Source organism: Chamaea fasciata, unplaced genomic scaffold (genome assembly GCF_029207755.1).
Source record: "Chamaea fasciata isolate MVZ Bird 193981 ecotype frontalis unplaced genomic scaffold, bChaFas1.0.hap1 SCAF_6, whole genome shotgun sequence".
Lineage (NCBI taxonomy): Eukaryota > Metazoa > Chordata > Aves > Passeriformes > Sylviidae > Chamaea > Chamaea fasciata.
This window is the reverse complement of record NW_027094091.1, coordinates 9038475-9066404: the sequence shown is the minus strand read 5'-3', so window position 1 is coordinate 9066404 and position 27930 is coordinate 9038475.

Genomic DNA, 27930 nt, shown 5'->3' with positions numbered 1-27930 from the left:
TTAAAATAGTCAGTAACCAGTACTTTTTAGCCTGCTCCATATCTCTTTATTGCCTTTCTACTAGGAGAGACAAAAATCATTAAAAACTGACTCACATTTGGATGACCAGTTTCAGAGAGTTATGAGCAAAGCAAATGAGAGGGCCATGACCAGGGAGCAGCTCAACAGAAAAGGAGAGAATAAAATGTTGTTCTCTATTGTCTCTTTATCAGTCCTCTTAAACAGATGATAAATTTAAGTTCTTTTCAGGATTACAAAATAAATCCCTTAAGTAAAGTGTCATAATATACAATTGGACACTTAAAATTTGTATGCAGAGGAACACTGTAGAAAAAACAAAAAGCAAACAACAACAAACCCAAACGAACACATTCTGAAAAATGTAAGTAATGCAGAATAGTCTGGATGGTGCAATATGTTTTCATGTTCTCAGAGAGGATAGTCTGAGGGTAGTGGCAAGAATAGGTGGTTTCAGAACAGATGTTACAATTCAATCCAGCTCCATCTGAACTTCATACGCTTCAGTGGACAGAAACAAAAATGCTTTAGGATGAGATTGTGCAAACCACCACGCTGTTTTCCGATTGACCACTTATGTCATTAATGTTTTGCTAAGCTCACTGATAGTTTTGGGTTCTGGACTGAGTGAAGAATCACTATGATGACTTGTGAGATCCTGAAGGCAGCAGTCCCAAAAGAGATGGACACTAATCCAAGTGAAATGGACTACAAAATACAGAATTAAATGACAGCTGTTCACCTTTTATTTGAGTGCCTCTATGGATAAAACTTTCCAACTGGTGTTTAATTTCACCTGACAAATTGTTAACACAGTTTCTTCTCAGTATAGAAGAGAGAGCAAGTGAGCTAATAGCCAACAAGATTCCTCCAAACACTCTGATTGGAACAAACCCTAGCTGGCAAATTAGAAAAATTACTGTACAAAATACATTGCTTTTTCTAGAAATAGATCATGACCAAACTTTTTTTTTTTTTTTTTAATGCAATTTTGTAATGAGAGTTTATTCTCTGAGTTATATGCTACTCACATTTTACTAGCACAGAGTATAGGGATAACAGTGTTGGCATGTAAAAAGATAAGTCCAAGTTAAGAAGTTGCATCTTTGCCTGCATCTGTTTTGCTTGGAATGCCAAATGCTCAAGCAGAGCAGTAAAAAGAAGAGGAAAATTGCTCTTATGGGCTCCATTCTTAGTTGCAATGCTCTTAGATTTTTGGGGGTTTAATACTGATTTTTTTTTTTCTATAGTGAAATGAACTTTTAAGATGATGGCGCTGAAAGGAGATGTTTTCCTGTAATTAGTTGAAACTCTTAACAGCATTAACAGCCTGTAAAGAGAGATTCAAGTTCACACGTGCATGAAGTGGCTTAGGAGTGACTTTAAGGTCCCTAGGAGTAAGTTGGAATTTATAAGGCCTTTTATATTTGGCTTTCAAACACTTGATAACACTACAAAAACTGCCTCTTTTTGATGGAGAGTCCTTGAAGGAAATACTGTGAACATGATTTCTTTCTGAGCCTCTCTGTTGCTGTATCAGCCTAGAGAAGCAGCCACAGGCAGGGACTGTGAGAGAGGACCAGCAGCAGGGACTCTTCCTCAGGACATGGTGACTGCAGCCAAACCTGCAGAATTCCAGCCCCTAAACCTGGAGGTTTTACAGAGGACTGTACAGGTTAGATGGACTGAGTGACATGAGGGTATGTTCTCTTTCTTTTCCCTCTTCTTCCTTTCCTTCCCTTTATTTCTCCCTGGCACAGAACTCAATAAGTTCTTGATTTCTCTTAGATTTCTCTTTGCTAATATTGTATTAATTATACTTCTTCATTTAGAGAAAAAAAAAATATAGATATATCTACAAAAATGCTGGGAAGATTTTTTTTTTCTCTCCTTCAGTCTTGTTTGTTCCATTATTTATAGTTCTGCTGTACAGAGCAGAAACCCAGCATTAAAGCTTGAGTTTAATTTTCAGTCTGTACTGACCAGATGGATTTAAATTAAGAAGAAAACCCCAACCAACTAACCAACCAAAAAATTCCTGACTTATTTTCTATGAAATAAGGCTTTTTTTCCCTCATCTCAAACACTGAATCTCCAATCCAGGATGCAGTTTTTGAGAGCAGTAAGAATTACGAGATGGAAGAAAGCTATGTAAAGACAGAGAAAGATAACTAAATGTTTACTGGAAGAGTCTGAGTATTAAAACTTCAGGTTGAAGGAGTATATAAGAAACAGGAAAAGATAATAAATAAGAAAACTTAGGAAACTCACCCTGTGCTTGACAATAGAAGTCCTTTTTACAAAATGTGTGCCTACACTGAGATATCTTCTCAGAGGTAAATCCTTAAAGGAGGTAAGACATTTCTTAACCCAGCTGAATTTAAAGCAAAGAGATCAGGAAATGTGACAGAGCTGATGTTAGCTAACTAGCCGAGGTGATACACAAAAATGCTTGGGCTCCCCTAGGAATGGAGCATTTGGATATAAAGAAAATCTTCACCTATTTTGCAGAGAAGAGATTTAAAATTGAGGCAAATTTTACTGCCAACTAATAAAGTGCAGCAGCTTATGAAAGACAGGATCTTTTCCAAATTCAAAGCACACATAGATACTTCTCCACAGGCAAAGGGAAGTTTAATAAGAAATACTCATGTTATCTACATTACGTACAAAAGGAAGAATAGCTTGCTCATTAATTGTGGAAGAATAAGTCACAATATATACAATACTTAATGTGTCTAATACTCAGTCTGGAAAGGATATTTTTAACATCTCATCACAGATTTTCTGCCAGGAAGTACAGTGACACATTTACGTGTACAGGCAATATCCTGGGCAACAAAGAAAATAAACAGCAGACAGGATAAATCAGAACTAAATTCAGATCTGAAAAATGTGTTTACAATAATGAAAGCTGTGCTTGAAAAGTATTAATCTGAAGGATTCCTTTACAGGGTACTAGAAAGAAAATATTGGAGAACTGTATGAAATCAGTAACATTTAATAAAAATATTTATTGTTTGTTTTCTAGTGTGTAGACATATTTAAAGACCTCACATGCAGTAGTCACTTGGTAAGGATCAGTATTATGTGAGATATCCAACTACATGATAGAGGTTGTGAAGTCTCCCTCTTTCAAGATGATCATTGAGGCAGATTTGGGTTGGAAGGGACCTTGAAGTCCATCCTGTTCCACCCCCTGCCATGGGCAGGGACACCTTCCACTAGCCCAGGCTACTCCAAGCCCCATCCAGCCTGGCCTTGGACATTTCCAGGGATCCAGGGGCAGCCACAGCTTCTCTGGGCACCCTGTGCCAGGGCCTCCCCACCCTCACAGGGAACAATTTCTATTCCATACCTGCCCTCTGTCAGTCACTAGGAGTGACTCGAAGATGAAATTCCTTCTTGTCTGACAAGACTTTTCCCTCAAAACAAAACAAAACAAAATAAAATAAAACACAGTTTCACACACAGATATGCTTTCACACACACAGATAAAGACAAAACAACCAAACGCTTCTTGAAATATTTGCTCATTTTCTGTAAAATTCTGAAAAATAAGAAATGGTAAGCCAGAAACACCTTTTCCAAGCAAGATTTGCAGACATAATTAAAATGAACATGGGAATTTTCTACTCAGGAAAATACTATGGAAACAGCCAAGTGTTTGAAACCGCAATGAATGCTGGTAAACCCTGCTTTAAAAAAAGTACATTCACTAACCCTTGTGTAGGTTACCTTTCTTTTCTTTCTGAAATTACTATATTAAAGTAATGCCATTTACAAGACCGAAAAAGCTGAAAATCTATTAAGATATAAATAATAAATCTTAGTCACCATTTTCTGTAAAACAGAATAGAGCCAGTTTCAGAACAAAATGTAAAGCCATAAAGTTCTGTTCCTGACAATGATCTGCGAGTAGTTTGAGATTAGTTTGCAGAGATGTGACACATAGCTGTGAATTACATATATGGCAATTTAGTGCTTCAATTTACTTGAGCTCCATAGTACAGTGATTCCATAGTTATTGTTTCAAAGAAAAAAAAAAAAGGAACTATATGCATTTTTTTATGATGGATGAAGTCACATCATGAATTTAATATCAGTTCAAGGCCATACCCTGCCAAATTATAAATCATAACAAGAAACAGAAGAACTACTAAAGGAGGAAACACAAAATTCTCCCAGTATTCCTTCATTTTTGTAGAGAAATGATTTGACTTGCTTTGATAAATTCCTAATGTAGTGTGGCACAGAATGAGCATATCATCTGGTTACCTGCCAGGGAATGTAAAGCTCACTGGGACTCCCATTCAATGTCGATTTTCAAGTCCCAGTGAAACTAAATGCCTGTTAGCTTAAAGGGTCAAATAAATGAGCAGTGTCAACAAGATCCTGGTTATTTTCATATGTGTATGAACTCCTGAATTCCTTCTGTCCTGTGTGTGTGTCCTGAACAGGTATTAGCTAATCCCTGCTGATTGTACTGCAAACAATCCCACTAATGGAGGGGGAATGAATAACAACAGGTGAATCGTTTTTCTGAATCACAAATCAAGCTTGTCAGAGGAAGAGTAAGGAGGTTTATTTTAAAGACTTATATGTGATCAACTTCTCAGAGCTTGAGGGTACTTGGAAAATTTAAAGTATGGAAAACATACTTGCATCTGCTGCACTTTTGTGAAACACGGCCACGTTTCCATTTCTAAATCTATTTGCATACTGCATGGCTCTGCTGCACTGATCTGCCTGTAAGCTGAAAAATGTCAATTTGATATCAGACATTGAAGACAACTCCTGCTTACCCGGATGAAATGTGTTCAGAGGCCTCCCTAGCATGGAGAAGAGAAGAAAGAGAACAGGCAAGGGGAAATGACTAAAGCTCACCTTCCTCCTTTGCCACAGATTGCTTGTGCCTCATAGGGTTAGATTAATTTTTCATCTGCCATGTGTGTTAATATCTACATTTCAGTAGTTTAGTTCCAGGTAAAAGAGGTAACTTAAAAAGCAGGTTGCAGGACCATGACTCTAAAAATTGTATGATAAAACTCAAAATCAGACCCCTCGGAAATAAGAATAAAAAAAATATTCTAGCAGTTACAAAAATCAGCTAGAAATAACTAAGAGGAAATACTAAGCACAATGGGAGCCCTTTTCAGTTTTCTGTCTCAGATATGGCTGCCAGAACAGGTTTCCTTTTTATAAAGTTTGCTGTGATGCTGTGTAAAGCTGTGCAATACCTCCTAGGACTGAGGTGCCATCTCACCTAGAAATCTAGTGAGACTTAGTAACTAACTTCTCAGGACACATAGTTTTGGGAAAAAAACCAGAAAACCTCTATCAGTTATTTGATTTTCAGATTTAGGAAATAGAAAACATGTTTGAAGCTAAACATACCCAGTCTGCAAGTTTGGACTTTTTCTTACAGCGCTCCAGAGTTAGCTCCTGTTTTTTTCCAAACCTCAGGCAGTTTTCTGTAGAAAAGGAATGAAAATATTTCTCTACATCCCTGGGGTATTTCATGTATCACCTCTTGTGCAAAGGTCCAAATAAGAGGTACTATACGGCATACAGAAAGATAATTTGCATGTGTTTAGTTGTGCTATAAATTTTTCAAATACAGCACTGATTAATTTAAAAATTGTGGCCATGATGAAGTGGTATAATTTTATGCACATGTGTTGCACCATTACACAATGTTACACTTCAAAACTTTGGCTTGTAGGATGTATTCATCCATGCTTAGCTTTTGATTTTTTTAATGGATACCCTTCCTTAAGGTTTATGGTTATTCATGTATTTTCTTTTCTTCCACATAGCCGTCTAAACTGAATTTAGAACACTTGGAAAAATCAGCTGCCTAATTATTAAAGCAACTCACTTTTTTTAATCTGTTCTAACCTCTCTTAATGCTGAAGGCAAATGTTCCCTGTACTTCCATGGGAGCAGAGTTAAAATGCAGAAGAGCACACTGGAAAAATTCCACTCCACTTGGGTGTTGTTCTACAATATCTTTGTCACATACCAAACGGATTTATCTTGTGTACAACATGCATTATACAACCTCCATGTACAACAGGGTCACCAACGATATAACTTGGGGGAAAGAAAAGGTTTAGGAAAGTCAGCAGAACAAAAAGGCAGGGAAATGATTCAAATGACACAGGTTGGCTGGAGTCACAGCATTTTGAGACTCCTTTGGCAGGGTGGCAATTCCTCTTTGTGCCAGTGTGCTTGGACACAAATAACTTTTTTTTCTCTGCTTTCTATAGTGGTGCTGATGCAGCACACAGTTATTCATTTGCCCCCAAGTCTAAGAACACTGCCCACAGGTGAGACAATGTGCTCCAGCATCTCTCCACGCCCAGAAGATTGATTCCTATCAGTAAGATGAGCATGGCAACAGGTACAAAATGTTGATTCTAAGTCAGAAAGTTCAAAAGAGGTTAAAGACTGAATGGCACATGAATAAGTTGGCTTTTCCCTTACTTCCTTGACCTATGTTGTCAGAGCTCCATAGGTCTATAATAATCTGCCTGTCCTCTAACTGAACTGTGAATCTCAGCATCTATAAATAAAAATATTCAACAATATTGAATATTCAATAAGAGTGTAAGAGCAAAGCTGTAGCAGGTTTGAATACTGCATGACCTATACATTAGCCTGTGAATTATCCCACAGACCCCTTCCAGTAAAAAGTTGTCTTTATTACAACTAGCTGTGTAAAAAATAAAAGTTTCTGTCAGGATCAATTTCCACTTATTTCCATCTGATCCTTTATGTATTTTACATGGTGGTAAGAACTAGACCTGTTATTCACACATTTGATGCTCAAATATGTAACATTAACTGAGATTCTTTAATGCTGTTGTACATGTGACACTTCTGAAGGAAATATATGTATGTACTGGGAGAAACTACAGGGATCAAAAATCATTTGAATTTCTGTTTTGATTTATGAACCTTTGTCTACTAGAGCAGTCCCACAGGTACTTACTAATCCATGGCTAATGTGAGAAATCAAATAATATGTATGAGTGAAATTGGAATTTGCAGTGATTTTCAGCCATATACAAATATGCACTTCATTAACCATGACCTGCATTTAATTCAAGGCGGAAAAGAAAACTCAGTTTATGCAAAGCATTTCCCTTCTGCAACTTTCACCTTTAATTTCAGAAAGACTCTGCCTGATGGGAAAATCACAGATTTACAACAGCAGATGCCCTCTCTTCTATTTTCTCTGCATGGGGAAATGTGTAAGAAGTTGACAACACATCTGTGTCAGATTTTGTTTTGTACTCAGCTTCCTGACCAAATAGACTGCTCTGCTGCTACTCATCACCAGATGGGTAAGGGAAGTAAATACCTTAACTTTCCACTGCAATAGAGAGGGATGCACATGTGAGTGCATCTTCTCTGCCTGTGTTCGTCCTTCCAGAAGAAATTAGTAAGGTTCTGGTGTAGCACCACAGCCCCTTGATGGCATGTCTGATGGCAACTGCAGCCAGCACCTGGAAACCATGAGATTTGGTTTTGTCCTTCCTTTGGACAGCCATGCTCATGAGGTCATCTACAATGGCTGGAAGATCATCTCATGGCAGTAATAAGAGAAATGACAAAAGATGGTTTAGCTGTTTCCTTCAGATGTAGAGGGTTGCCTCCCTGGACGATAAAAATACCACCAATTTCTAAACCAGGTTTAATTTACCTCCCTGTTACGCTGAAAAAGAAGTCTCCAGGGTAGGAGTCTAACCTGGAACTAAAACAGCCTCAAGGTTAGGCAGCCTGTAAATGTATCATTGTGAGAGTGCCCAGAGTGCTTCTAAGTACAAAGTCAGTGCAATATTTATGGAATTTTGAAAGATTCTGTTTGCTTCTTCCCCCGTCGTAATACACCTCTGGATTGCATTGTCATGGTGGTCATGTTTCATTGCTGACATCAAAACAAGGGCCTCAAACTATTTATCCCCTTGGATTAACTAAGATTTTTAAACCTCTCCTCCTAATCATCACAATCACAGTATCAAATGCTTCTGTATTAGAAAATCTGCCACTTATTGCAGGTGACTTATGATGGAGATGACCAGAAAACCCCACATGCTGCCTGTCTGACAGCAAGGGAAGATCAACAAACGACTGTTAAACTTCTCTTACACCCTCTTGACCCCTGCTAGTCTGCCTCGGGATAAAGCACAGTAGAGAATATAGAACACTATAAAAAATATCTACAAACACATGGTCCTGCCCTAACTGTTCAGGATTTAGCCTCTTGTATGCTTTGTAGCAAAAATTTTCCATTTATTACAATTGTACTTTGTGAGAGGAATGAGACATACTAAATTTAATCTGTGACTGGACTGTTTTGTGTGTGCACAGAGTCAAAAGTCTGAAATTGAAAGGAATTATCTTCAATTTGGAGCCATTTAGTCAACACTTTTTTTCACTGCTGGACTCTTTTGCTGCAGAACTTATTTATTTCTTCAGTAAAATTATGAATTGGCTCAACCACATCCTTTGTATAATCACAGTAGTTTGCCAAACCCAGGAGGTTGATCAAACATAGAAAAACTCTTAAAAAGATTCAAAATATATTTTAGGGTCACTATAAAACAAAAAGCTCTTAAGCAGAGTCTGTGGCCATTAGCACATTTCTGCATTGTCCAGAACTGGGAAAACTTCAACTACTTTGAGAATATTTAAAAAAACCAGGAAAACTAAAGTGAAACTATCTGTTCCTGGGGTTGTTCTTTGCAGTTCTATACGCCATGAAGTATGTAAACTTTGTGGCTCAGTAACTGATCTACTTATCCAAAAATGTCTTTTGTTTACCTTCTTTTCCATTTATTCTGTCATCATATTATATAGATTATATTTTTTGTGCAATATCCAAACTTTTTTTGCATGTGACAGTTGGAATTTTATGTGGAAGAATAAATTTATAAATATCTGAGCAGTTACCTTATCAAAACCCCCGTTAGACTGAAGGGGGGTTACATAGGACCAAGGAAGGCTTCTTTTTGAAAAGGATTCATGTATGAAAGTCTACAAGTCTCCCAGTTCCTCAAAGTTATGTTGTTAATGAAAAGATCTTTAGGATAAAACAAAAGGAACAACAATAACCCTCCTCTTTTTAAAAAATTTATTATTTAACACGAGCAATCATAAAATGTGAAAGGAGCTTTGGGAAATACAAGTTTAAGTACCTTGGAGTGAATGAGCTGAAAACACTTTATGTGGTGGCTGCAGAAGTATCAAGTGAGGCATATAAATTGTCTAAAATACACATTAAAGAAGTGCTCTAAGTAGCCATATCCAGAGCAGGAATTACAAGTTGGCTGAATTCAGGCAGAATGTGTAAGGTTATGGATGAAGCACTTTGTAAGGTGCAAGAATCAATGAGTTAAGCAGTTAATGTACTGTTGGCCTCATGAATATGAAGTCTGCTCTGAAGGGGAGACTGGGAAGAGGGTGGATTAAATAAACTTGATGGAGAAAGAAATTTGCTAGGAATTATATACTCTGATATATTGAACCATGGAAATCAATAAAGTACTGCCCAGGCAATGAATACAAGTGATGAAGTACTAAGCAAAAAAACGGGTGTAATTGGGGGAGCGTTAAAACAAACCTTGTTGGGGAGAAATGAACAGCAAGAGGTAGTAAGCGGCACAAAAATAAAATCTAAAGAATAGTGAGGAAACATGAAGCATTATCTGGGCTGATTGTGAAACATAGCTGGGCGATAAAAGGGTCATCTGGCGTGCTGAGGAGGCAAAAAGTGATCTGAGAGCAGGAAGCTAATGAGCACTGTAGATCACACAGGGAAAGAAGATAAATGGAGAGGTGATAATACAGGCAGCCAGGGAGAGCATTAGCATAAAGAGGTGATAATAGTATGCAGTTGGGAAGGGAGACCGTAAAAATCGAAAGATAAATCTGACAATAAACAAGTACCAATATACTTGTCTGGGAAAGAAAGGAAAAAAAAAAAAAAAGGAGAAAATCCTTCCATGTGCACAGACTTCAAAGAACTCAAGTATTTTATGAAGATCACAGTGGTTCCAATTCAATACTGTCAACAGGTAAGTCAGGCCTTGATTTAAGCATAAACAGGTCCTGCTATGAGCAGCAGATCTGTAAAAAGCCATAATGCCAGAAAGAAGCCACAGCTGGTTGATGTCTGGGAATATTGAGACTCCTTTGCAGACTGGGCCAGGTGTGGTCTCAGCTGCTCTGCAACCACTCCAGAAATAACCCCGTTCATCTCTGTTTTAACTGTGGTAGCTGAATATGAAATGGCATTTTGAATAACCAGGTGGTTAAAACTGTTATAAAGTCCTCGCTACATTTTGAATGTTTGAAAGTCATTGCAGCAGATGTGCTGTGCACTATTTTTTTCATAGAATATCAAAAGTGACTTGCCTTACAGAAGAAATCCAAATATGAAAATCACCTCAACCCAACCATCTCCACATTCCAACAAATGTTGAATCCCACTTATAAGAGAAATTAGTACATTACTCACAAAAAACCAAACCAACAAACAAAGCCAAAACCCAGACAAATCCACACCAAAATGCAGCCCACTGGAAATAATTACTTTGGTATGAATCAAATGCTGAAGTTTAAGAAGCTGTATTTTAACATGTAATATTATCATGTTCCATTTGCTCACGTACTTGTGCTATGTGGGATTGAAATTTGATAAGAATAAATAATATAACACTCAACTACCAGTCTAGTTACTCTCTCATGAAATCTATACACAATAAATCTTCTAAAAACTTATTCTTGCAAGCTAAAAAGTATCTCTCTGGGGCACATCAGCATTATTGGGTTTTTGGTCAGATTAGGGGAACCAACACAGCTGGAGGTGAAATTATCTTTCCTGCTGTCATACTACTTTGTAGAGATGTCTGTGGAGTGATTTAAATTCAAACATTCCTCACAACACTAAGTCCATTCCAGATGATTAAACTCACAACTGATAGTAAGAGATAAACTGTGTTGATTGAAGTAGATATTAGAGACTTTTTGAGTATGAGAAAACACATATTTCCTTACTGTAGCCATATGTGAGGCAGAAAGGACTGGATTAAAGGAAAAATCCACCTGTTCCAGAGTTCATGACCTGATCATGCCCAGGGGTGCTCAGAAAAGTGAAGTGGAATTTGCTATAGGATGCACCAATCACTCTGGACCATGAGCTCCATTCACTGGCCAATATGAGCCATGAATTTCTTTTATTGATTAGAAACTCAGTTGTGAAGAAATGTGCATGTATTCACAACTGGAGTTTTTCTGAGTTATCAGCCCGGGTCTGATTCTCCTGCCTTTTGACAGAAAGTACAAGACGTTTGCTATTGAAATTGTGGCAAAATTCCCAAGAACTTGGATGGAGGAAAGACAGGTCAAACTGTGCATGTTTGAAATGACCCCTACGAAAATTGCTTTAGTAAGCTTTGCATCATCTTGTGGATCATTTTTTAAGCACGTAAGCATGCAGATAAGGACATTTTGTCATTTATGGGAAGAGTTTGAACACATGGAGACAGTTATTTGAAAAAAAAAGAGTCACATGAAGGTAGGGGAGTCACACCAGCAGTAATTCTGGGTTTTATTTTCTCAGATTTTCAGAGATCTGAAGTACATCTTCAATGCACTTTGTCTCCATTTGCTATTCACCAATTACTTGGCTTTTACAACAGTTGTTACTCACTCCAGGGGTAAATGATGCATTTATGGCTGTTGAGATACTAGAGGTCAGAATTCTTCTTTGCAGAAAACACTAACCTTAGCAGGCATATAGAATTTTATTTCAATTTGAATGTGTGCATAAATAAAAGCGAAGTCTTGAGATAAATTTAAAGATGGCCTTGGTTGTTTATTTCATTTCATTATGTATACCCATTTGGATAGTTCAGCTTCTCCTCCTGCTATTTCTTTGATTTTAAGACATAGAATAAGATGACAAGGGCCCTGTGAGAGTGAATTCCCTCAGGCTGTTCCTTCAGGTACAATCAAACTGGGTACATGGTTTATCTAATTACATTCAGCCAGTGCTGTGGTGTGGAGCATCTGCACAGGACACTTCAGGTCTTGATTGATTACTCTGCCAGACTGACAAAGGGCACTTCTCGCCTCAGATAGACCAATTCCACTGAACATGCTCCAGCAATTTTCTGCAGAAACAAGAGTTGGTGTGTGAGGGCATTGGGTTGTTTTATTTTTCTTTACTTTATTAAATCCATATTTAATACTGGAAAAAAATCAGCTGCTGGTGCATGCCAGCTAATACATAGGATCGTTTCCATTTAAGTGTTGAATCAGGTATTACCCACCAAAACTATTAAAATCTCTTTGGTATCACTATAATCAACACTCAAGATCAGTAATGAGAATAAGGAACAAGTGAACAATTAGAGTTTAAAGTAACATATGCCTCCCTGCGTCTCACATTCTGGTTTTGGGATTATTCTGCTGAAGGATACAGAATCAGACTGATCTTTGAGAATAGCTTTATGGGTCATTGACACCAAAGCAAAGGGCTGTGAAAGCAATGTGCTGATGGATATTTTCCCATTTTCTGACTTGACAGAGATTGTATTGCTTTGTTTTTTTAATTGAAAATTGGATATATTTTTCTACCATTAGAGTAGAACCAGCATGTGTCTGACAAGGCAGAAGAGGTAAAATGGAAATGACCTTGAAGACAGGATTTCAAATTGGAGGTAGCTCTTTTCCACTTTAATGATTTTTATAGAAAGTGCAGACAATAGGATTTAATCATTCAGCACTGTTACCCATATGAAAGTGATGGTGACTTCTAAAGCAGTTCACCTCCTAATAAAACATCAGGAAAAGTATTTGTATGCAGTAGAAGGTAGAAGCTGATGAAGCACTGGGAAAGTCAGAAGTCTTTTACTCTCCAGAGGTAAATTCATAAAGACTGCCTATCAGTAACCAGGGCAGTAAAGTGCGCTAACTCTGCCAACTTCTCACATTTGTGTTGGGAGTGACAGAAACTGATGAGATCTATTTGGTAATTAGGGATGCAATTTCAGTTTTTACAGGTTTATGAGTGTTTGGTATTAAATGCCTGAAACATCAGCAGTGCTTCGTCTTTCTGTGTGATTATGTCACAAGCTTGAAGGAATCTAAATCATCCATTATTCCTAGAGAACTTGGACATATTTTATGGGTTTTCTCCACTAGAAAGTTAGGTGCCAACATTTTCAGCATTGAGTTTTTCATATTCAGTGCCTCTAGATGTAGTAAGGGATTTTTTAAAGTGGACAGCTCTTCCAGGAAAGGAGAGGTGAGTGCAATTTAAATGTTCACATTCCATCTGTAAATCATAGGAGAAGAATGTGATATCCCTGGCCTTGTAACCATCACTGCTTCCCAATCTGTAGTTATAGAAGTGCACTGGTTTAAGCTGACATATATAAAGAATTTCACTAAAAGACAAAAGTGATAATTAATTATTACAGTGGTAGACACCATTCGTAAAATCATTAAGCGGCAGTCACTATCTTAATTTTATATGTTAGCCATGGATAGTCAAGTATTATTTTTCAATTGTGAGTGGTAGGCAGAGGGGGATGGCAAAAAAAAAGGTTTTGCATGCAAGATTGTTACTGAGATTTCTTACTCATGGGAACAGAAAGAAAGAACAACTCCGATCGGATGCAGAGCAAGTCTTCAAACACTGTTTTCTCATTTTCCTCTTCAAATTGTGGCTTTTTATGTGGGATTCAAGTGACACTTATTAAAATGTTCTCAACAGGTGAAGCGACAAAATATTCTGTGGCAACTGCTGGCTCGGTGTCAGGTCAGCTCTTAAACTGTGAGGAGCTAATCAATACTGCTCCAGCATTACAGTTAAAAAGGTGGAAAAGACGCTATTGCTACAAATTTTCATTTACGTGATCCCAGTGAGAAGGAACAAATTTAACTTTCATCTCCCTCCCCATTTTTTTCAATTCCTTTGAAATACGAAAGTGTTCATATTTTTTGAGCAGAGACTGCTCCCAGGAGTTGACCCCAGTTGATTTGTCCGTCCTTTCATGCAGCTTTGGAACACTCCAACTATGATGTCACCATTTTTCTACTTCCTTTTCCACATGAACTTCATATTCCATTACATCATGGTTGAAAGACATTTGTAAAGTAATGTAAAGAATCCCTTCTGCAGCTGAACCATCCCACAGAGTGCAAACCTCCGAGAAAATGCTGCCTCAGAACACACTTTTTATTTTAAATCATCCCATGTGCAAGAGAGCACTTTTCAGACGCCAAAGAGCAACCTTTGGTTAACAAAGCTGTTCAGTTTTTCTTGTTTCCATTGTCATGTCTTAAAATGGTCTGGACAACAAGACATCAGTTTGAAACTGTTATTTTAAGTTTGGAAGACAGAAAGTGGTGATAATAAATATAATTGAAGAGAAGGTTAGGAATTTAATTTAGTTCTTTAAAATTTATTTTGCCAAAAAAAAAAAAAAAAGGGAAGAAAAGCAAGGAATAAAAGACAGCCTATGTGTTCACACATTTGGCACTCTTCAGAGATGGAAAGAGGATATGATATTCAAATCTCAGCAAACCCAGCCTTCTAGTTAGAAAAGGATTACTAAACATCACATGAGATACAAATGTATAAAAAGAATCCAGGCTCCTTCCGAACAAAATTAAAAATGCAACCTTTTTCTGAGTTCATCCAGGTAACCGACAACCTTACTGGTGTAAGAACATCTGCCACTACTGTTTGTACTGCTCAGCACACGGGCTAAACAGGACAACTCACAAAGTAATTGAGGAAACAGTTCTGCTAGGTGTCATTTTGTCAAACAATACATGACATAGCCCTACAAAACCTTCATCACAATTTGACCTAACAGGATCTGTCATTTGCTCCAGCACTTTTCAATCTGGTGTCACACCACACAAGAGACTGTCATTGCCCTGTGTAGGGATCTGGGTTGGATGATTGTGATCACAAGGCTGATTCCCTGCTACCACACTGATACTGAACACAGAAAGTAACTTAATATTAAACTAGACTTCACACTGGTGATCAGGGCCAGTTTAGTGATCCTAAACACTTACACAACTGGGAAAGTGGAAGAAAAACATTATATCTGCCTTAGGGTTTGGATTCATGGGACTTTTGTGCTGCTTGCTGCCCTCACAATGATAGCTCTGAAACAAGAGTCTCAGCAGTAGCACAGCTTGAGTTTGTGAGCAGCAGGACTAAGTGTCAATCCTTCCAAATAGAGAAGTACTGTTAACCTGAGACAAGTGCTTCATAACATCAAACCTCCTGATCCAAGCCAGCATTAGTGGGGAGAGACCAGTTTCCTTCTAAATGTCATTCAGGGCTTTTTTCCTTCTTTCATCTTAATACGTGACATTTATACATTGCCTGTCCTTTGGGCCTGAATCCTGCCAGCAATTTCTACAGCAAAGGCAGGCAAGCCCTGTAATCGCCCATTTAAAGGATTTTTCATAGCTTTTGCCAGGGAAGGATAACATTCATAGGAAAATGCTGAACTCCACAAGTATAGAGGAAGCTCAACCTATGTTCAGTTGTCTATCAAAGACAAAAGGAAGGGGGTAATTTTGGCTACTGATCCTCTGCAGAAGCTGTGCTGACATTGGGCCTGAGTGTCTGCATGTTGAGAGGAAACAAGAGCACTGCCAGCAAAGCCCTGACAGCTCCTCTGCAGGGAGCAGGCCCTCGGCGTGGAAGGAGCAATTCCATCAGAAGGAATTTGTATTCTCTGTTACCAACGTTTGTGGCTCTCCTCCCACAGTGCACAGACTCAGTCATTTACAAACACTTCCACAACAGAAAATCATACACATATAGATGAACATATGCACTTAACACTATAGTTATTCTAATGAGGATGAAAGCATGACAGAAGAAATTCCCCTTCTTCCAGAGATGAAAACGACAGGTAACATCTATACTTCAGATCCTAGCCCATTTATATTTACATTTACAGCAATAAAAAACCATATAATAAACCACTCTGTGATGTTCACTAGCTCCCATGCATTAACTTCTGCTCTTGTATTCAGAGAGTTATTAGCAGAAAGCATAGAATTTCTTACTTTTTGCTGCTGTGGGAAAGAGCTTACTTTCTTAGAGCCAAACTTTAAACCTCCTTCTCCCAGGAAATAAATTTCTCGTCTACCTGATTGTTTTACTAGGTTGGCTTTGTGCCTCACATTCCCTTGAATAATTAATTTCATAAGGTAACCTGCTGCATGTTCACTTCACTAATGTGCATTTTTCAGTTCCCACTGTAAAGGATCATTTCAGTGAATGATGGGTAAGAATTACAGGGAGAGAATGCCACATCACAAGAGAATAAGGACAGATAAACAAAACTTTTTATAACGAACACTGTCATTTAGACTAGTGCAAATTCTGCCTCACCTCCCAAACCTTTAGCATAATTTCTTTAAATTGTGCACTGGAGCTTGCCCCCTAGGACCTAAATTTTGGATAAGATGAAGGAAAATGCCATGAGAGTACCAGATAATTTGAACCCTTTAAAGGGTTTTGTTTATTCACTTTGCCACACAGTACTTCAGCCTGGCTCCCCCTTTTGGCATGTGTTTTCCCCTTAACTCCTTTCTCTTTCCCTCTCTGCCAAAACCCAAGCAAAAAAGGTGCCATAACTGGAGGCACCAGCTCTCAGGTGGATGCAGACTAAGGCCTTATCCCCCTTGTTACAGACCATGGAAAAAACTCCCTGAAATTCAGTAATCTCCACTGCAGTGCCAAAGCTGCCATTATCATCAGGCCTTGGGAGCAGCAGGGTTATCACAGTGGGCTACTCAATCAGCTGGGAGTCGATTTATAACCAGGGTTTGCCCTCTCTGAACTGTGTTTATTGGCATCATTGACAGGGATTCTGATGGTTATAATGCCAATATGCAAAGGGAATTCTGATCGCTGTCTCAGCTCTGATTCATGTGCTGCACATGTATCAGCATTACCTAGTGTCTTTGTCTTGTTGCAATGCAGTGAACAGCACCAACACTAGTTGTGATTGTGGTCATTGCATTTGCTTCTGAAAGAGTACTAGAAACCAGAAACCTGTGCACTTACAGGGATTGATTCCCCTTTATGTAACAGTCGAGATGTTGCAAAAAGATGCTTGTGAAATAGAGGGTTAGTAAAAGGGCAGTAAAAAATTTAAAAATTGCAGTAAATACATCTCATGCCTCTTTCATTGCTAAAAGATAATAAATGTAAGAAACTGAAATAGCTGAAACACATATCAGTGTGCTCAGTTACTGGGATGCTACTGGTGCCTGCAGGGGGACACTACAAATGCAGAGCCTGATGCTGGAAACAGCAAAACATCCGTCTGAATAATAACCTAAGAACAGGACCTCAGTTCTCAGCTGGCATGCACACAGCCAACATCCAAACCAAAATGGGAATCAACACAGGAGGTAAAAAAATCCTCACGAGCCAACATGAAATTCATGATTATCAGTTCTCCATGTTGGAGCAAAACTGTTACAACATGAGAAGATTTTCTTCTAAGGTTTTTTTTCAGCCCGCTCATACAGAGAAAACTTGATGCAGCCTAAAATCCCCAGTTTAATGGTATCCTAATAGTGGAAATCATTTTGTCTGCCATAGGATTCCGGATGAAATAAGGATTCCAGGCAGAAATTGGCCTAGTGTTCATGAATAACTCATTCTGACAGAACTTACTGATTTATGGGTTCAAGCACACCATGTCAGCCCATCACAATGCACACACAACCCTCCTTTAATAATTTACAACAGTGATGTTTGGAGTCTGGGTTCCCCAGCTGCTAATGCCTTTCTCACAGTGGGGTAGAATGGATGCTCTCAGTTTGCTGAACTGTAAAATCAAACAGATTACGATGTGTCCGTGTGAAAAATTAGAGATATCAAAATTAGGATTTTTATGTATGCACTGCAGCATCTCAATAGGTTTTAGTTGACAATATATTGCACCATTATATCTAAAAACTAGGGTTGTTAAAGAATTCTTCTATTGCAGCAAAATTCTGTATTCTTTAACACAACACTTTTCTCCAAACTTCTCCACCCTCCCCCCCAAAAAAAAAAAACCAAACCCAAAAATCCCACCATAAAAACCACCACAAAAAAAAAATCCCTCCTAAGACAAACAAAAACGTCAGGAAAAACCCAACCTCACACATGTTCATTTTAAAGTAGTGGTTTAGGAAAAGGCAGTTCGCAGCAGTTAGGGATATGCTTAGTTGAAAGAATTATGACAGGAGAAAAGGGACAGGAAAGATCCCTTAATGCCTGTTTCTTTCTCTCTCTCCCAATGAAAATCTCAATTCTTTTAGAATCTTTCCACAGCATATAAACCCTCCATAATTCTACTTCCAGAGGTAACCTTTACGTTAAAGAGTTGAAAAAATTGCTATTTCTGTAAGACTTCATCATCTAAGCAGAACTATAATTTTATTGTCAAAGTAGCTGTAGAGTACATGCTGCATCAAGAATAAAACATAAGGTTAAAGACTGAATTTCCTCAGGCTGTTAAAATACAGAAAATTAATTAGGTGCCCAGTTATTCCTGAGGTAAGAGAGGACACACGAACCATTTGTCTAATCTTACCCTTATTTTATGCTTTTAGCAGATCAATATCTTCCTCAAATATTGGGTTTTTTTGGTTGTAGTCAGAATTTCCTCAATGCCACAGATCAGTTTATCCAAATCATTATCAGAAAGCTCAGCGTCCCCATAAAACTGATGTCGGGTTGCAGCTCTAATAGAAACCTGTCTGTTCCTTATGATAAAGCTGAATATTCACAGAGAGCTCCCCTCATTGCTTTCTCCTCCTCTGTGATTTACAACACATTTTCATGTGACTTTGAACAGGTCTATTGTGGTCTTTTAATGCATTAAAGAAGATATTGCCATTTAAATATAAATCTATAGCATCACTGCTACAGTTCATTTAATAATAACAAAATGTGTTTTCCTGACTTCTTTGGCTGCCAGTTTGTTTTATTCTTAGAAGCAAACAGCCCAGACAGCAGAAGATCTATGAAATAATTTTTTACCATGGAATAATACTGGACACTTGGAAGCAATAGATAATCTTTATGTATGTCTTGACTCATTTCTATCTTAAAATGGGGAAATTACTTATGTGCTTTTGTATTTTAATCAAAGCTTGAAAGATAAAAGCTACTCAGTTTGACATAAGAAATTGGCACCAACTCATGTCTGACTCTTCTTAGAATGACCTACGCTGCTGACAAAAAACATTAAAATAATATCACTGTTAGTTCAGTGCAAAAGCCTTCATCCTGTAAGAAACAGAGACAAATGAAAGATTAAAGTAGCCCACAGGTGACTTTAACATACAGCTGATCTTGGTGTGTTTTTGGTACTTTCATCCCCTGTGTGTTCCAACTCTTCCACTCCATTTAACAGCTGGAAAATAGTTATTTGGGAATGCCAAGAAACAGACAGAATTTGAGAAACAAAAACAAGCAAAGAAATTCAGGGAGAGATACATCAGTAGTAGACCCAGGTCTCTGCAAGGATGTCAATAGATGATTCGCACTGATGCTGTGCAGGAATGGACACAGCCAGCTTGTGGTTTACCTTGTAAGCAGCTCACTGGAATAAGCACACAAGATACTCCTTTTATTTTCCACTGCTGAGACATTAATTCTGTGTTAGGAATGTCTGTATAACCTGGAGGTCAGATACCAATTATTATTTAGGCTCCAGAGGAATAAACCAAGAAGCAAGGAATTTTCTCCCCCCCGTAGTTCGTGGTCTTAACTTCCCTCAAGAAGTGACGGAAGGTAAGAGAAGTTTCTTCTGAACACCACTCAAAGTGAGTGGCTTTTTCTACTTTCTGGTGTACCAGCCTGAGTGATTTTTGGTGACCCTATTGCTTTCTGGTCTCTTTAGGCTCTTCTCTTGATGGTCAACATCTCTTGATAATCAACACAATTCCTTTTTTCTTGTTGCCTGACCAATGTGCAAATAAAGATTTACAAAAGTCATCCAGCTTTTGATAAAAGTTAGCACAGTTTGAAGATGCTGTGCTTATGGAGGACAGCAGCTGCTGAGGGCCACTCTGTACAAGGAGCTGACTGAACTTTATCTTAGACAAAGCTTCAGCCTGCCAACCTTTCTGCCTTTAAAACACACTTTCTAAGAATAATTTGAGAAAGTCCCCAAGAGCAGCCTGTAGGTTTGTATAGTTTAAGAAATTTAAAAATTGTGCCATGAAACTGCAGGAACTCCACTGTGGTACACAGACAACGCAGGGAGTTACTGGGTGCTGAGATTATGGAGCATGCACTTGTGAAATGCTGACTCTTGTCACATTCATTTCAGAAACCTCAACCTCCAGTGTGCTGCATGTTGATAATCACATCTGAAATGCCACAGTGTGGGCAACTGCCCTGTAATACATCACTCTTCTGTTTAGTCAGAAAGTGATAAAAAAGGGCGCAGAAAAATAATGGATGATACACTTCATTTTTAGCTTTTCTTTATAGAGGGAGAAGAACCTGTAAGGGCTTCCAAGCCATCTGTTATCTGAGCATGTCAAACTGTTACAGATGAGAGACAGTTTACCTTTTAATACTAGAAGAAATTTATAGGAATTCCGAGGGAAGTGCTGTTCAAAACATATGGTTGTATCCATAATACACCTGTTTTAATGCACAGCACTCATTACTTTGTGGATTTAATAATTTGTCCATTATTAGTCTTCTTAGCTACAAGATAATCATCAGATGTGTTTCAGTGAAAGCTGTGCAAGTCAAAATGATCCAACCTTGAATAAAAACGAACTACACATTTTATGTAACCAATAAGTATTGGTTACATATAATACTAAAGTATTACAGTAGTACCATTTTCATCAAGTGCCATTTTCATTAGCACATTTGTCAGCAGGTTGAGGGACATCATCCCTCTCCCTCTTCTCAACACTGGTGAGACCATGAGAAAAGTACTGTGTCCAGTTCTGAGCTCCCCAGTAGAAGAGAGCCATGGACACACTGGAGAGAGTCCAGTGAAGAGCAACAAAGAGGACGAAGGGACTGGAGCATCTGTGCATTCAGGCTCAGGCCAGACGGCTCAGGGGTGATCTTATCCATGTCTCTAAACAGCTGAGGGGAGGCTGAAAAGGGGTAATGTACTACTAGACATGAATTTATCATCTCTTCCCAATACTACCTGAGCAACAGAGAAAAAAATGTGAGATTTGCTTATCGAGTAGAATTCCTCCAACATTTCCAGCTTCAAATCTGTCATTGAGTAATTAGTTTCTACAACTTAGATTAATGGGATAATTAAATGCAATTAAACTGAAATCAGGTTAACTTTATAAAATATTTTAAATTAAATGCAACACTTGGCATGGATATTACTGTTAAGGAGAAAAAAGAAAATTTGTAATTAAAAATATTACTGTGATGCTAACAGATCAGTGACTACCCCTACTTACACCTCTTTTAACACAGGACAAGTTGTCCTCTAAAATATTATCTGTCTATTGATTAAAGAAAGAGTCTGGAAAACTATCTTAAGTCTTTTCACCTTTAGATAGCTACTCTAACATGTGGTGAGGTTTCTTCTGTCCTTAGAATAGAAACCTGCCTTGTGCATTGTCAAGTCATATCCTCCTCTCCTTCAAGCATTTTCCTGCTCCTCACCCATAATTATTTTCTCAAGTGCATTTCTGACAGGAACCACTGCTGAACTTGTTCCTCACCAGTAAACCCCCTCCGCGTCATCTCACATAAGACACTGGAGGTGTCATTTCCTTCTGTAAACTCACTCAGCCCAGAAATCCATTTACACTTGTAAAGTCTCCAAGTACTTTAAGCATAGACGCGCACTTAGAAATCATAAAAGCTTAAAGAATGTGGGCTGAAAGAGATCTCTGGAGGGCATCTGGTCCAACTCCTCATTCAAATGAGGCAGTGAGGAGTTAGAGAGGGTTTAGGAGGTGATCATTCACAAGAAACAGCTCCCACAGACTAACAGAACCCCTTTATAACACCATGAATTTAGGGTTCTGAGCCTCTCCAGCCAGCAGTAACTCTACTGGCAAAGTGGTGTTTTAGGACCTACAGTAATTACTGCTAGTGTGTGTAAACCACTGATTCAGCAGTTGCAGAGATGAATCTTTTCCAGATTCTATGGTATTGTAGGAAATATTCCTTTTAACTGCCCCAGATCAGTTCTCTGACTTTTCATTCCCGCATATGGGATAATGGCCTGCAACTAGGCAAGCAGGTACCCATCTTCATGAATATTTAAGGTCAAAATTCCAACCAGACATCACCAGGTAAGCTTTCTGTCCTTAATTTGTATTGTGGAAGGAAATGGTATATCCAATTTCCTTTTTGCTTTAGATGGAAACTTAAAAATATGAAAATTTTGTATACAAACAGGGAGGAATTTATTAGAGCTGCGTGAAACAGGCAGACAGGCACAGTTACATACTACAACAATGTCTCTAAACCATTATGTTACTACATAAGAATGTTCACTAGCTATGCATAGGAAAAAAAAAAAGAAATAGTTTTGTCCTTCTGTTAGCAAGCAAAAAGGCATCCACCACCCCGAGCAATTTTGAAGGAGCAATAAGGAATAGTTAGCAGGCCATTTCCAGCATCATACCTGGAGGTTTCCATTAGTTATACTATTATTGCTCTCAAGAGATGCATAACTGATTGTCTAATTGCTTAGGCAATGTCTTGAAAAATTACTTATTAAGCAGAAAATATGCCAATAGTATTTCCATGCTCACAAAAACCAATGTGAAAAATATTTCAAAAAAAGCCGTAACATAACTGTCTCCAAATTGCCATCATTAGTCATTCCCATCAGAAAACTCATTCTTTCACAGAAAACCTCTGAAAAGAAAAAAACATTTGCACCTTAAATTACTGCTTATTAACATCTGGTGAAAAATGGTGATCTAGAGGGACCTGCATTTGAATTTCTACTGTATGAAAGGCTTCTGGCAAGTCCCATGGTGAATGCCAACGTGACCCTCTGCAGCAGTTTGCAAAACTATGAACTGGCTCAAATATTGCTCTACATGGATAGTTCAAACCCTGTATCACAGCTGAGTATTGACAGCCCGGAGCTCTTTGTTAATGAATTGTTCTGCTTGTAACACCTCAACAGGCTCAGACATACCCCACTTGTGTGGACATGCTATGTGCCCGACATTTTTGTTTGTAAAAAAGATTACTTTTTTTCCCCTTAGGTGAAAGATATTGCAGGGACAAGCAAAAAAATAACTCCAAGGTATTCAGCAAACGATAGTGGGAACATAAACGCACACTGCATAACTTTTACTCTTATGAGAACCTATTTAAAAAGACCACTGGTGGCTGATTTTGAACACATTATCCTTTCTTATTTAGCCTATAAACCTACAACAGAAGCCACAGGAACTCCACAATACAAATGCATGGTCAGATGCAGTGAGCTAGATGAATATTAGGTAAAACACTGGTAATTTGCCATCAGTTTTGTTTAATTGTAAAACTACTGGGCCTCTCTCCTCAGCTGATTAGGAACTGCTTTTTTCAAGGGTCAGGTAAAGGACCAGAGCACCTGTGTGCAATCCAGCATTCGTTGAATTACTCCAGGTTAATTTACTAGAGGAAAACCACTTACACCCTCAAATGCAGTGTAGCTCACATTAGTCACCTAAACATGTTTCTCCCTCTCAGATGAGACAAGGGCATATGAAAATTTGAAGTTCTGCACAATTCAAATCTCTGACAAAATGTAAGAACTGCAGGTATTTTTTTAAGCCAGTCTCCTGTTTTGCAAAACTTTTTCCAAGTATTTTCAATATTGTACAGACAGCTCATTTTAGCAGAGGAATAGTTTAGTCTAGCTCTTTGAAGGCATGAGAAATTCGGAACTTATGAAATAATCTACCCAAAGATAGGCCAGCTATTTGCTTTCTCAAGTGCTACAACATTTTGTACTCCAATATTTTTCCTGTCATATAATTTTACATATTACATCTGTATTATAAATTCAGCATCAGGGTACCTTCTCCTGAGTTTGCTGTGCCCTGATGTACTTCTTTGGTGACATTACTTTTTTGCAGTGTTCACACTGAAGTGGTCACTCCTAATTATTCTGGCCATCAATAAGAACTGTATCTGGTGATCGTTCCTGTGCAGCTGAGATGTGATTGACAGGTTGAATACTAAATGAAACAGGCCATGAAGCACAGTGCAGTCTGACAGAACATAAAGCTGATCACACTCTGACCATGTGTGCAATTATTACCTGAGCTGTGACTGTGAGCTGCTGTCGAGCAACCTGTGTGATAAATACACCACTTCTGGTAATACATTATAGTAATGAATTTACTACAGCCTTCATATATCAAACTAATTATCTAGCACATTAGAATTGGTCCCAGTGAAAAGTTTTCCGCAAAATTTTCACTTTTTACTTAAGAATCCCCTGACATGTAGTGGTTAGAAGGAGAAGGATGTGTGGGATTTGTTACATGAGCACATTTATTCCAAAACTTTTTATATATAGATGGATCAAACATGAGAAATCTAAATATTTGCAAATACTACAGAAAGATGCACACAACAATAGGGTTTTATTGTTTTGTGTGTGTGCATAGAGGTGTTTGGCTTTGTGGAGTTTTGGGGTTTACTTGTTTGGGGGTGTTTTTTGGTTGGTTCTAGGTTGTTCTGTGTTTGGTTGGTTGGTTTGTTTTGTTTTCTTGGGGTTTTTTTTGTTTGTTTGTTGTTTTTTTGTTTTGTTTTTGGTTTTTTTTTAAGGTCACAGATTCAGCTGTAGATGTCTTGCAATAAACTGAGCAACCCTGACACCCTTCCAGTTTATGCTGGTATTACCAGCACTAGGCAAGATTTGCATTAACAAAAATTGAAATAAACCCAAACAAATGATAAAGAATGGTTTAGGGCAGATGTAAAACCTGACATGAAGCTACATCAGTAGCTGCTCCACACAGCCAAACTCAGCAGAGCAAGTGGAAATGCAACAGCAAGACATTCTCCTGAACTGCATTTTTATGCCAAGCCCCGCAAAGGATCGCAGTAGTCCCACATTATTTGGTTCAGAAAATAACTAAACTGTATGCAATGAGCCAACTTTTAACAGAGACAACAAAAGCTTTTGTCTCAGCTTTCATGTGAATTAAAGCAGGCCCTAGGTGAGTATTTCTATGTTTATGTCCTCTGCAGGCTTTATAATAAAATCACTGCCTTCCAAAAGGAAGAAATATTATTTAATCTTTTGAGGGTATTAAAATTCAAAGCAAACAGCAAATTCACATTTGCACAGTTAAGAATCTTAGAACTAATCTGAAGTATTCTCCTGCTGACATTCCTATGCCATGCGATTCCATAATGAACTAAAGGGTATATTTTTGTACTCTGATTGTTAACATAGGTGTGAACCACTGACACCCATCTTCAATCTTGGTTATTCTTTGCCTTTGACTCCCTTGAAAAGTAAGTATAGGCAGAAAAGAAATCCTCAGAAAGAGGAAAAGCAATGTAATTAGAGTCCTTTTTACAAATTTAATCTATGTGCAATGCACATTTTGGGAGAAAATGGGAGTTTATGAGCACAGTCTTACTACTTGTATCACTTCATTATACAGATAATGCAAAACTCCTAATTGTTTTTGCAGTTCAAGGAGAATATAAAGATGCTGTACATCAGCTTCACATCTGAGTGTAGAACTGTGCAGTCCCAAACACTTCTCATCTTCAAACTAAGATTACTGAACACAGCTTTGCCGCAAACAACTCCACACTTCGGAATAATGCAGATATCCACTTTGGTGTTAAAAGGGGAACTGAGCTCTTTGCCAGCACTGCTGCCAACTGAGAGTGGTCAGAGACAGGTTTGACAAGTCATTATTCAGCTGTCAGCTCACTGAAAATCCCCTAAATTTTGAGGGTTTGGTTACACTATCTGTGATCTACTCTGTCTGAGACTGTGGGAAAAATTCATCACAGACTAAGAGGATTGAAGGCACTAAAGAAATCTTGCTGTTTGTCCTCCTCCAAAGCAGCAGCAGCTATACTTGCGATTCTTCATGACAGTTTTCTAACCTTTTCTCAAAAGCCCTCAAAGTTGGCAGCCAGGCTGCATATTTTCTAGCAGGTCATTTACAAGCCCCCCGTTTTAGTGGTTCTTTCCCCTACAGTTGTCTAACAGGAATTTTCCTAGACACTGGCTGAAGTCACTGCTTTGCAAGCAACACCTGATGAGTAGGGAAAGCATTTTTCTTGTATATGTCCACCCACATACAGAAGGTACTATACTTACTGCACTCCACCCCACTTACTCTGTTTTTAGACCAGAGAAACACCTAGAAGACCGGACTATCAGACCAAACAGCCAACTACCACAATATTTTTCTTTCCAATAGCAGTCAGTGACAAATGGGATAGAAAAATTATGTAAAAACTGGTGTGGGGAGACCTCCCTTGTAAAAGCCTCAATAATTTCAGCAACCACAGAGCAGAGATTCCTGACATTAATTTTATGGTTTTTACACTTTTCCAATATGATAATGTTTTTGGTTTGCAAAACATCCTTTGAAAGGCCTGCAGCTTAGTTAGTCATTGCATGAAAAAGTTGAATAATCATCCCATAATCACCTTTTCTGTACTACTGAAGATTTCATTTTCTCTGTCACATTTTAATTACAACCACCTCAGGTCATTCTGTCACTCCTCATAATTAGTGGTTTCCAGACCGCCATTCTTCCCCAGACTCAAGTGCTCTCTGTCCTTCTTGAAATGCTACACCCCAAACCATAATGCTGGCACACAGGATTAAGTGGTGCAGGGTTGCTGGCTCGTTTTTGACACATTATTTGTGTCAGAGTAAAAACCTTGCATTTTTCCGTAGTTATAAACATCCTTTCAATGTTTTCAGACTGTATTTTTGAATTGGCAAAAATAATTTTAACTTTTTCTCACTCTTTCAGTGTACCTGCTGCCCTGAAAATCTAATGACCACAAACTATGATCTATCATCTAAAAACTGACTTACAGTATTGATTGGTCTCAAATCCAAGAACTCCAAGAAACTTCTCTTAATACATTCTTCTGTTTTGGTAATAAATCTCTGGGAACTACTCTCCATATGTTTTTCAAGACAGTTTTGTATCCACCTTGGCATATTCCAAATTATATTTAGACTATGGATCTCTGGGTTGCTTTATGAGAATGTCAGCTGAAAAGATTTACTAAAATTGTTATCGTTACTTACTGAAATGTGAAAACTCATGTAAACAGAACTGCAGTTTTTACACTCTCCTTTGTCTACAGCACCTAATGTGTTGTAGAGGGAAACTGGATCAATTGACCCAAATCCATAACAATTATTCACCTCCTTGTTTTCTGGTAATAACTTATTTTTATACTTTTTTTTTTTTTTTTTTTTTTTTTTTTTAAATTTTAGAAGTCACCTGGAGCTAATGAACCTATAACTCCCAAGATTTCCTCCCCTCCCCAGCTCTTTTCAAAGATCAAAAGCAAATTCTCTCTTTGCCAATCCTCTGGTTACTCATTTATTCCCCAAACTCTTAAGGCACCTCTTAAGTACCCAGAATGAAGTTTACGAAGTGCAGATGTTTAAAAGCCTCTAAATTATAATTAGAAAATGTTAATGTATTCCGTGCTGAGGGCTTGTGTGTTTCTCAGTGGCTGCCTCTGTGTAATAGCCCATTTATGGCTTGTAGTTTTTTGCCCTTAAACTTAGGAAAAATGGTGAAAATGCTTTAGCCACACCAGCACATCGATCTGCTTCTGTGCCCCTCTTCTGAGTATTAGCTGGATAATTTACCAACCTTTTTATT